The 13,037-nt window shown below is 35.5% G+C and overlaps 1 protein-coding gene across 2 annotated transcripts in view; it reads right to left on the bottom strand.

Moving 5' to 3' along the window:
- LOC127850612 (uncharacterized) overlaps positions 1 to 1,800 on the bottom strand; it is a 1,644,088-nt gene extending 1,642,288 nt beyond the window's left edge. The window contains exons 1-2 of one of the 2 annotated variants that reach the window (XM_052383774.1): positions 1,648 to 1,800; positions 826 to 1,185 (exon numbers count right to left, since the gene is read on the bottom strand). The gene's annotated coding sequence lies outside the window, so the exon portion shown is untranslated. The remainder of the gene's footprint in view (positions 1 to 825; positions 1,186 to 1,647) is intronic. The other variant, XM_052383753.1, reaches the window with a different exon arrangement.
- Positions 1,801 to 13,037: the final 11,237 nt, after the last annotated feature.

Here is a 13,037-nt window from a genome sequence, read left to right as displayed (position 1 = left end):
CCATTGACAAGTAAACTTACTAGAACTTTTTCATCTAAATCATGTTCATCAGTGGAAATTGGTAATGCTCTGGAGATAAACATCATCGCATGATTCGTTTTCTCTTTGTTTAATGTGATATTATTGGCATCTAACAGTTTATAGGTGTCTATCGAAACCGTTGTTTATGTTTGGTGTTTTGACTTCATATACACTTATATTTGTTAATGCAGCACCAACATACTAAATACATATCCCGAAAAGAGAAAAATTATTGCATTTGAATATAAACCGTACTTGCGTTTGACAACTGATCATGCATGTACGATGTGTACCTTAATTTAGTTTTAGTGCAGATTCGTATATACGACACAAAGACACGCTTTTGTTTTACGGATCATTTCGCCTAACGGGATTGGGTGAGTCACGTAAGATTCCGAATATAAAATACATTTCATAAACAACTAGTAGCTAGATGAGTTGCAGACAATTGGTCAGTAACCATGCACATCGTACTAACTCTTTTGAACTATTAATCCGCTCCGGCTCAATTCAACAGTAAAAAATGCCCATAATATCACTTTAATAGCAATTACAACATGATTGTCTAATTCTTTACTTTTAAAATGTTTAGCAAGCGCTTTGATAAGTTCTTGATAATAAGTTTTAATATCTTCAGTAAGATTATTATTAAAAAAATCTTCCCTGTCGGCAAGTAAAATGGAAGAACATTAGCATATTCATCCCCCCAATGTAATTCATACTACAGACTTTCTGAAATTTTGCCAGAAACGCCTGTTCCTGTAAAGCATGCTTATTTAATTATGTAAGCCTTAAATATTGTACCTCTTGCGTCGGGAGCTTGCGTGGTTTGTAGATGGCTCGTTGGTCGTATCTCGTCTTCTTTAAAGTGGCCCGGCGCGGACGGCGTCTGCCTCCATAAGTTAATATTTTCACTTCAAGCACTTCGCGATGGAAAATTATCACTATTAACACTAGGTGATGGGTTATTTAAGAAAACGTTAGGTCTCTGCAAAATAACACTGGAAATAGGATCCTGTAGTCGTTCGTCGGGGAGGCACTGACAATTACCATATGGCGGTGGTACTGGGTCGTACCAGACATTGGATAAAGGCTCGTTCGGCGTTTCCGTCGGTCGGTCCTTCGGTAATGGTTGGAGTGTTGTTTCTCGGGTTTCTTCGGAGTCTGATGTATCGGATTGTAATGGTTGACTTTTAAATGGGCTGTCATGTATTGTTACTCTTCTTATTGTTTTAATATAATTTAATTGTTAAATTAATACATACACAATCTACATAGTTTCGAAATTCGGCATAAACAAATAACCAAGGGAAACTTACAGCGTATTTCGTAATATTGGCAATGGCCCAGTTTGTAACATGACAATTGCCCAGTTTATAACATATGTTATATTGAAATGTGATGTGGTGACCAGTCTTAATAATGGTCTATGCACATTGGAGACTCATCCAAATAAAGGTATGTATTTGTTTAATACGTTATATCGCTTACATTAACCGTAAGCTTAAATATAAACAAGAGAAAATTTTATATTGCTAAGTCTTAACATCAAACATCCAAAGAACAAACACGAAATAAGCCCGAATTTACAGCCACATACACAAACCTTAGTATCCAACTACATACCTGGACTTTTTTCCCTAGTTATAGAGATTCAATTGATACGATTTCAACCGCAGCACATGAACACATGAGTACAACGTCAATTTGTACACTACTTCCGTTGTATCTTCAAGGCGAATATAGGTTTAACCAAATCATAAACGGGTTTTCCCAACGATAAAAATAGAACTGTAGGTTTATCCAGCGCTATAAATATCATAGCAAATTTATCACCAGCTTCACTTTCGGTTTTGAACTTTCGGTTACATATTAAGCTATATCCAACCACTTAAAATACTGTACGATCACTTCCTTTCACATGACCTTTTTATATTTATAATATAACATGGTTAAGACTAGCGTCATAATATGTAAGTAGGTCGATATAAAATCCCTGTCGTTATAAACAACAATGTAATGATAGCCGAGCCACTTGGTACAATAATTTATCCCATCATCAAACGTGCATTGTCGAAATAAACCTCTGTGGAATATATGTTCCTTTATTTCGACAATGCTGAAGTTTAATCGAATCAGATTTAACAAAACAAACAATTTGATACCAAGATGTAATATATTTTAAACGCCAAGGCTCGTGGTTCAGATTGTCTAAGCCTCGCAAAATAAACTTTGCCGTTGTTATCTTTGAGCTTTGAGTAAAGGTCATTCATTTTTGTATTATGAACCTAAACTTATAAACTATTTTCAAAATATAGAACAACATGATAATAATATTCATAGTATACAACTTAAACATAAACAGATGTTTTCTTCATATACCGATTAAGTTTCGTGTTCAAATCTTGCACGGTTTCTGAGATGTAGCCCTGAACAGTTACATCATAAAAAATAGAGAGCGAATCTTATTTATTCTTTTAGCACAGCGCTTCTCATTTAAATTCATACAATCTTTTAGTGTAATATCTTAGATAGTGTCTGTCTTAGTGTCTGAGACATAACCGGGGAACGGTTGTGACAGACGGACGGTCTGACAGACAACGCCAATGCTAAATCTCGCCGATTATGGCGGGTCATGCACATTCCAAGTGTTGTTCTTGTATATATTCATGTACGATATTGCACATTTTTTGTACTTACGCATACAGGCAATGGATGGTGTACATTAAGAGTGTAAAGTTCAACCAATAAAACACGCTGACATAAAACGAGTAATCAGCAACAATACAATAAATAATAACAAAAATTACAGGTGAAATACTATTATACGACGTATTTTTGTGAATTTTGTGCGCAGTTAGAAAAAAAAAGATCGATACAAATTAATTTGATCACGACACTTCAGTTAATAACGTGTACACAGTTTAATGGAAAGCATCTACTTCATGCAGTATTTATCGTTGTTGAATGCCTGTTAAATGCGCAACTGGCAATTGACTTGTTGTAATAAGTTTATACTTTAATAGTTAGATTGATAATTTGGGTATGTATTGTCACTATGCTCTTCCAATTTATCCTACAGCTAAATGATTATAAACGACACATAACGACCTACTGAACAACTTTAGGTTTATTCATCACCTGCCTTAAAACATGTTTAACGCCACTATCACGATGTAAAGGTGGGAACTGTTTTCGGTACAGGTTACTGTTTTCGGTATCATGTCCTCGTACTATATAATGCTTTCATTTAAAACAGTAATAACATCAGCGCCGTAGCCACGCTGAGGCACACCGAGGCAGTTGCCTCGGCTAAAATTTGCAGAGCAATGTTGATATTACAGAAAAAAAATGAAAATTTATGTCAAAGAATAAAATCTATATACGAAATTGAGGCAATTAAATGAAATTGAGGCACTATGATATTCACAAACAAATATTATCATTGAATACAATTGGTTTATGTTGAGGCAGATAATTATTTCATTTTAATAACTTCAATTGATGTCAAATGGCTCAGCAAAATGATTAGGAAAATCCATATATTAAACAAAGCGTCGCACTGTACACTTCGATGTTACAAACATTGTGGACATCGGAACGTACCGAGCGAGGATCGGGTGTTTTACGGCCAGGTCTGGGTCTATTTTGGACCTAGACACACTTCGGGTGGTTGGCGTTTTCGCCTTTATTGGAATTCTCCTCTTTATGGCCGGCGTCGAGTTTAATCCGGGACCGTTTCAGGTGGTAAGAATCTTTGTTTACATTATAATTTTCAAATTATGATATCCCGCGTATTAAACTTTTTTGATATAAAGAAGTTCAAGTCTTTTCTTTTTAATACATGTAGTCAATAAAGTTGATGATAGAACGTTGATGATAGAACTGTCAACTGACTGAAAATGATGACGCAGTGCTAAAACAAAATATTACACAAGAAAATTGAAAAAATGGCCAAAAACTTTACTGATTTAAGTTGAATATTTGTACTCTTCATGATAAGCAATATGCCCCTTTGACGCAATCTGTACGGCGTCAGACTCTGTATCCATTGCTCATTATTATATTGTCACTGCCTTGGTTCGAATCCCAGTAGGTCCGTGTTTAAGTAAATTCCATCAATGATCCTTTTTATGTGTGTTTATGATTGAAAACGCTTTTGATTTAATGCATTTAAATATTTCTTTTAAGAGTCATATTGTGCGTTCAAGCTCTTAATGGAAAAACAAACATCCACAATTTGTTTAACCGTGAAACTGTCTGAACTGTCTGAACTACAACAGCAAGTTTGCAAAAGCTCATTTGATGTTAACTTAAGAAATAATATTTTTTATTGGTTCTTGTACATGTGAGCGGAGTTTTAGCGCATTGCGAAGGCTTAAAACGTTGACACGTTCTACTATGAAAGAGGAACGGCTTAATGGCATCGCTTTCATGTTTGTGCATAAACACATTCCAGTTGATCGAAAACAAATTCTACAAATGTGGGATTCGACTGGAGACAGGAGAGTTGAATTAGCTTTCAATGAGATTGATATTCAAAAGTTGAAGAATAATAAAACATGTTCATGAAGCATTATTAGCTAAAATGTTTGATAGATCTGTTTCATCATATTATAAGGTAGTTCTATTTTATTTTAGTAGTTCAATAATAAATATGTAAAGCACATCTTATTATCCATATACATACTATAGCTTGTACATGTATGAGAGAGCTGCGTCTCATTTTTTTCTTTTTTCTATCTGACTTCAAATGAAGTATATGAATATTTTTCTGTAGTTAAGTTTGTTACATCATTGTCACGTCAAACACGCAGATTTGTTTTTGTTAACTTTATTGATACCAAACGGTAATATGTAGCGTCCACTATTTCGATAATTTAGGTATAAAATGTAGTTTAAATGGCCTTTAAAACGCACCAGGGGGGGGCATGCCCCCGGACCCCCCTAGAAGGACCTAAGATACTGCCTCGGCTGAAATATGGGTCTGGCTACGGATAATTTTACTCTTTTGTCAAAATGAATATAACGCATGTAGTGGCATTTACACACATAATTATACTTTTACAATAAAGTAATTACAGTTGACAACACATAAGAAAATTTGAATAAATATGTATTTGCACATGCCGGTATATTGTAGTTTATCGTAAACATATCAAAGTCACTATATAATAACGCATATTCAGCAGTTGCGTCAAATATTTATTTGAGCTAATTATCAATAATTTAATCAAATTTTATTAATTTCCTATGCAATAAAATAATGCATATTTATTATATTCCAATATATTGCGTGTGTATTTTTTTATTATCGAGGAAATGACATTATTGATATATTAAAAACATCCAGAAATAAATAATAATATAGATAGTATTTTGTACATGAATTTCGCCGAAACAAGGAAGAACAAGTCGACGAAATTTCTCATTTCCTTCATACTTTAACTGTGGATTACTGTTGATTGAGAGACAACATTTACTTTTGAAAGTTATTGTGCTAATAACGTTTATATTCAACATTTGATCTGACCACGGATGTTTGTCACCAGCGACATAATCAAAGCACAATTTGTTGAGGAACAACTTGCAAAGCTACACATGTGATTAAGTGAAAAAGATATTTCTGATTGAGGTATTATACCAAGCCAAGATCATAGATGAGTCAACACTACTTGGGGCACTAAAAACCACGGGTCGCCCGAAAATGGGCGTCTTCCGTATATCACACAATCCGTAAGAACCGGACTAATGGTCCTTTGGGAGTGACTATGGCAGAAATTTTCGGCCTTTGCGCCCAATCTTCGCACACGGTCGTTGTTTTCCGAAAGCTGTGTATCCATTCATTTTCTTAGAAATAACATTACTTATAACAATATAGTGTTATCTTTTGTGAAATGGCTCGATAAACTTGTTATGCGTGCTTGGATAACTGCGATGATTTTTGTATTCACTGTGAGGTACGTCTTACAAAAAACACATTAATACGTTATACTGTTTGTGTGTGTATGAATTCTTTGAACGAGTTCCCGAAATTGTTTGTATTATTTATTCCACTTTGAGCTTTAAATATAACTAATGCATGGCAAACATTATAGTCGTTGAAAAATATAAATTACTCGTTAGCATTAGGCGGGCATCGCTTGTATATATATTTATATATTTTAACCATGCATATAACCTCTTTCCACATGTGAAAAATATCATTATCAAACATGCTCTCAGTGGGACTTAAATCAGGCGCATACATAACGCACGCTTTAATGAGATTGTTTAAACTGATCAACCACTATCGTATACCTATAACGTTAACTCATAGACATTTAATTTATAGAGATTTACTACTTCATAAAGCGTTCACAAGTCATTGCTTTCCCCAATACAAAATTCCCACCATCTTTTATTATGGAAAACGTATTTCATTCGGAGTTTTAGGTAAGTTACTTCTTCCTGATCTATTTTGGTAGTATGTAAATATATTTATTCGCACAATTGAATTAACGATATTATGTATGAACAATTGTTATTACTTTCCGGTCGGTCGTAGTATGGATTTACTTATATTTCAAATTTAGAACCTTTCGGATGATGTTAGGATATTTCAATATTTATTATGTGTTTAAATTGTGTTCATGCTCATATATTAAATCTTATTTCTTTTTCTGCGTTTTACGCCTATTATGAAATATATCCCTTGCCCGGTGGTTGAAGTAATTAATTCAAAACCAACGATCCTGAAAGGCGTTTTATTTCTGTAATTTGTAGGGCAATGGTTATAATAATATTAAAATAGTATACACATGTGCATGCATAGTTTATTATACTAAAATATGTGATTGGAATAAAATAATTATAGAAATTTCCAGAGAAATGACTGATCTTATATATAAGTCTGCGGTCCAGTTATTATACGTTTTACGTAATTATTTACATACCAAGTAACCCTGAAGAGTTAAAAAATATAATTATTACTAATCTTTACAATAAAATCCAAACCAAACTAATATCAATTCTTTAGTATAGATTTCAGCACTAAGTAAAATAAAACAAACAACTAAAATATATCCCCAATGTAAGTCACGAACTTTCCCAGTAATTTGCTAGACATCAAATTTGTTTTTCGGGCTACTTTAAATACTGACCCAAAGGACTAGGTGTGGTTCTGAATTACCTTTTCCTTAGCATTCGATTGTGACAGACGATTTATCTCCTGAACCTCCGTTTGATAAATTTATATATTAAAGTGCTGACTGGTATTATTAGATATTTCTTTTTTGGTCATAGGGATGTTTTTCTTGCTGAATCATTGGTCTGCAATCTGGTTTGCAGAATGTTCTAGAACCATGACGTATAGCCGAATGTTTTAAATTGGGGATATACCTTTCATTTAGTTAAATACTCTTCTATTCGAGTTAATACGGACTACAGTAAGGGCCATCGTGGTTGCACATTAACAATGCGATGGTATGATGGCGACACTGCGATGATACGATGGCGACAATGCGATGGTACGATGGCGACAATCCGACAACGCGATAGTACGATGGCGACCAAGCGATAGTACGATTGCGACAATGCGATAGTACGATGGCGACAATGCGACAACGCGATAGTAAGATGGCGACACTGCGATAGTCATATCGTACTGTAGCCATCGTATCATTTCATTGTCGCCATCGTACTATCACATTGTCGTCGTCGTATTGCCCACTTATTCATCGTATTATCGCACTATCACATTGTCGCCATCATACTATTGCATTGTCGCCTTCGTACTATCGCATTGTCGTCATCGTACTATCGCATTGTCGCCATCGTATTATCGCATTGTCGCCATCGTACTATCGCATTGTCGCCATCGTACTATCGTGTTGTCGCCATCGTATTATCGTGTTGTCGCCCTCTGGATTTTAATGTGTAACCACGATGGCCTTATGGTATTCCGTACTTTTATATCGCCTGATACATATGTCTTGTATCTTCCTGATTGTAATATTTCGCTTAAGAAGTATTTTCTTGTTGCAGGTAAAGGCAAGTACAAACATATGTGCCGTTACTTAATACACATTTCATATTCCAATATAATCATGTTATATGACAATTATATTAAATATAAAGTAAAATTAACACCTAATGTACGTTGAATAATCTTTATGTAGTAAGTATTTTGTTTTTAAAAAGATTACTTAATTTTAAACATATATAGCCTAAGTAAGTACTATAAAATGAGCAATTTCAAGGACGCTTTATTTCAGTAACAAATGGATCTTTTATTTAGATTAAAATTGCGGATACAGAAAATATCTATGCGAATCTTCTTCTAATGTTTATGTTCTTCAGATGATGTTATATCGGCCGATATCCATTTAATAGCTTTTAACTATCGCTCGTTGCAGGTATGCAAAACATGGAGTCATTATACTTGTCAAAAATATCTCGCAGCGAGAGGGACCAATGGCGAAACGCAAACGTTGGCATAGATTTGCTTGAGATGCCGTACAGACGACGACGGGAACTTCGATTATTTGATGGCTCTGGAGCGCTTACGCCAGGTTTGTTAAAATGATAAAGAAGACCTTCGAATTATTTTACATGGGATGACAAACGTCATAATTGCCATATTTAGCCTTTAATAATCACGTTTAAAATGTATGTCTTTAATGCTTCGATGGATAATTATTAAACACCGTTGAACACAATTCAGGGAATACACATACGACGACGATAATGATGATTATGATTATGATGATGATGGTGATGATGATGATGATGATGATGATGATTTTTTTAAGTCATATTCCGGTGGAATTCGCAAGGCCGTGGAACGAGAAAAGCTCTTCCTGAGATATGCCCCCCCATGCTTCTGACATGTCAGCATTACACAGAAGCCTTACTGGAGACTGTTTCTTTAACTCGGTGTCGCTGTTATTAAGATGAAACGCGAAGCACGGAATTACGATACAGATGTTGCATTGAAATGGTGTTGACAAAAAACGAAATTATGATTCTTCCACAATACAAACGACTCACCGTTCTGTGTCCACCATTTGAAGAAGACTGTATTAGGTGTGTACATCAAGGGACCGATGCCACAATGCATATGCTCTTAGCAACTTCAATGTTGTTAAATCTCCCAATTAAGGTCATGTATCCCGCAGTCAATAGTGCAAACACCTACATTTTTAAGACGCTGAATACGCTCATCAGACCTAAATTTGCCGATCCAAAACAAGGAAATCTAACATTGATGTGGACGAGCATGAGTGTGCCTACAAAACCACCAACGGATGTTGAGCCATGGGTAGCTAATCACGTTGTTCCTTTAGTTGACAACGTAAAACAAGGCGAAATATATTCCATGACACATTTCCGACGTTTAAAAGAAAGCCAAGACAAGCCTCACTCATTTAAATCGGAAAATAGATAATGTTTTGCAACACGAAGTCATCGAGATGCATAACGAAGATACTGAAAGATGGATCATATTATTATTATTATAGTAAGTTTTATTAATATTTATTATTATTACTATAATATTATTAGTATTATTATAAGTAATAGTCTTATTATTATAATTATCATAATAATAATAATTATAATAATTATAATTATTAATTATTATTATTATTATTATTATTATTATTAGTAGTAGTAGTAGTAGTAGTAGTAGTAGTAGTAGTATACCGCAGTAGTAGTATTTGTAGTATACCGTAGTAGTAGTAGTAGTAGTAGTAGTAGTAGTAGTAGTAGTAGTAGTAGTAGTAGTAGTAGTAGTAGTAGTAGTAGTAGTAGTATAGGTCAGAGTGAACCCTAACTTCCTAGACAGGAGATTCTACACGTATAGGTCAGACGGTGTAGGTAAGAGTGAACCCTAACTGCCTGGACAGGAGACTCTGCAAGTATGGGTCAGACGGTATAGATCAGAGTGAACCCTAACTGCCTAGACAGGAGACTCTTCAAGTATAGGTAAGACGGTATAGGTCAGAGGGAACCCTAACTGCCCTGACAGGAGACTCTGCAAGTATAGGTCAGACGGTACATGTCAGACTGAACCCTAACATCACGGTAAGTCAGTAAATGCAGGGGTTTTCTTTGTAATTGTTTTTGACAATAAACATGTGATTTAGCCTCGTCCTGTAAAAATTACGCAAGACCCATGTGCGATAAGATTATCCTCTTCAGTCTGGAAATGCTAATCTGGGACATCACGTTCCGACTGTAATGGATTTTTGCTTATAAGAGACTTATTTGAAAAAAAATTATAGTAGCTGAAAGTGTGGTCCTGATAAGCATTTGCCGACTACACAGGCTTATTTGTTACGACACTTTACCCAAATGCATTGGGCCCAGATTGCCCAGAAACAGGCTCTATTTTAAAGAAGTTCGTGTCTTTATGATGATATTGCGTTAAATGCTTACGTATTGCGCTCTTCTGTGCCATATGATTTACAAATTGCCTGCAATCAACATAACCTCTACCCGGGAAACACTTGCTCAGTTCATAGTCACTAACGCAGTTCATCGTCACTAACGCAGTTCATAGTCACAAGCGCAGTTCATAGTCACTAACGCAGTTCATCGTCACTAACGCAGTTCCTCGTCACTTACGCAGTTCATAGTCACAAGCGCAGTTCATAGTCACTAACGCAGTTCATCGTCACTAACGCAGTTCATCGTCACTAACGCAGTTTATAGTCACAAGCGCAGTTCATAGTCACTAACGCAGTTCATCGTCACTAACGCAGTTTATAGTCACAAGCGCAGTTCATAGTCACTAACGCAGTTCATAGTCACTAACGCAGTTCATAGTCACTAACGCAGTTCATTGTCACTAACGCAATTCATTGTCACTAACGCAGTTCATAGTCATTAACGCAGTTCATTGTCACTAACGCAGTTCATCGTCACTAACGCAGTTCATCGTCACTAACGCAGTTCATCGTCACTAACGCAGTTCATCGTCACTAACGCAGTTCATCGTCACGAACGCAGTTCATCGTCACAAACGCAGTTCATAGACACAAGCGCAGTTCATAGTCACTAACGCAGTTCATCGTCACTAACGCAGTTCATCGTCACTAACGCAGTTTATAGTCACAAGCGCAGTTCATAGTCACTAACGCAGTTCATCGTCACTAACGCAGTTTATAGTCACACGCGCAGTTCATAGTCACTTACGCAGTTCATCGTCACTAACGCAGTACATCGTCACTAACGCAGTTCATCGTCACTAACGCAGTTCATAGTCACAAGCGCAGTTCATAGTCACTAACGCAGTTCATCGTCACTAACGCAGTTTATAGTCACAAGCGCAGTTCATAGTCACTAACGCAGCTCATTGTCACTAACGCAGTTCATTGTCACTAACGAAGTTCATAGACACTAACGCAGTTGATAGTCACAAGCGCAGTTCATAGTCACTAACGCAGTTCATAGTTACAAGCGCAGTTCAAACATGGCGGACACAAACGGGAACTAGGCAGTTATTTTGCTTTTTTTTCCATTTTAAGACATACTAGCATTGCATTTATTACTATACATTGTTAAAATACGTTTAAAACGGTTGGTAACGTGATCTGATATAGCGATGGCCGACAGTGCCAAATTCAGGATCGAACATAGAAACTCATATCCCGAATTAACGAACGCGATTGTCAATAAAACACCGTGAAGAAGCAATGTGTGCACTCTATTGTGCATCAAATAAAATTCGGGTCTTTACATAGTGTCGTCTGCAATGCAAATCACATCATTTTTAATGGCATCACAATGATATAATTGCAAATAACGCGCATATTTCTTTTAGACACGTTTATAAATTATTATTTTCATATGAAAACATGGCGACGGAAGATAGTTGATTTTCACAGTTTATGTAATGTTAATAATACCAGAAAGAAAGTTTATATCGGAATTTATTATCGACCCGTTATTATTTTATTGTGCCTGTATGATATGCGTTTGACGGAAAATAATCATAAACTACGGATAAACCCATTTTATAAGTAAAAAATAACACTGCTTGCCGCCAATTTATTGTTATTTAGAAACATATTTTCCTAAAAATGGCTAAAAAAAATTGCTTTGGAGCAAAAAATCAAAAACACCAATTTCCCTATATGAAGACTTCTCGACACGAATTTTCCCAAGTTCAGTTGTTTTTCGCGCATACCGGTACTTTTCTCAATTGGGCAAAAACACTTGCTGGTCTATCTAAGTCCCCTTTTAGTGTATAATTATGTTACGAACAGAATGTGTTAAGTCAAGTCAATATATAAATAAATTGTACATATCATATCCGTGCATATTTAACGGCAGTAAAACAACTCGACATTTTACTTTACACGGTAACACCTCGTTGATCACCAGTGTTACACAAACTTGTATTGGAATAACAAGAAACTACATCTAAACGAAAGCCAAACAGAGGAAAGTGTTGTCCCTGATAAGCCTATGCGGATTGCACTGGCTAATCTTGGACGACACTTTACGCACATTAAGCCATGCTTCCACACAGCAAGCCTAACACTTTTCTGCTTATGTAACCTTCCATACTATATTGTGTTTGTTGTTGTGTTCTAAATATATGCTAATACAAATGCAATTCAAATAATAATTCGGAACGAATGTACACGCACCAGATACCGCTTGCATCACCGAACTAGGCGTGAATATTGACATAACGATGTTCTAAAGACATCAATATGACGTCACTTTGAATAAGCGTATAGGAAGAGAGAATACACAAAGCACAAATAATACAATTCAAAAGCACATTGTCTTAATATTGTTTATAAAAACAATGACAATAAGATTTCAGCTATTACGATTATTTTAAAACGATTTATTTTGTTACATCCAAAACAATATTGACGATTTATCAGTTTAAGTTAATTTAAGGGAATTATTCAATAAAAGCCATGCTCTGTGAAAAAGGGGTTTGATGCATGTATGTAAAGTGTCTATCCAGATTAGCATGTGCAGTCCGCACAGGCTAATCAGGGACGACACTTTTT

This window comes from Dreissena polymorpha, chromosome 11, assembly GCF_020536995.1.
Source record: "Dreissena polymorpha isolate Duluth1 chromosome 11, UMN_Dpol_1.0, whole genome shotgun sequence".
Taxonomy (NCBI): Eukaryota; Metazoa; Mollusca; class Bivalvia; order Myida; family Dreissenidae; genus Dreissena; species Dreissena polymorpha.
The sequence above is the reverse complement of the archived record's forward strand: the minus strand, read 5'-3'. Positions and strand labels throughout refer to the sequence as shown.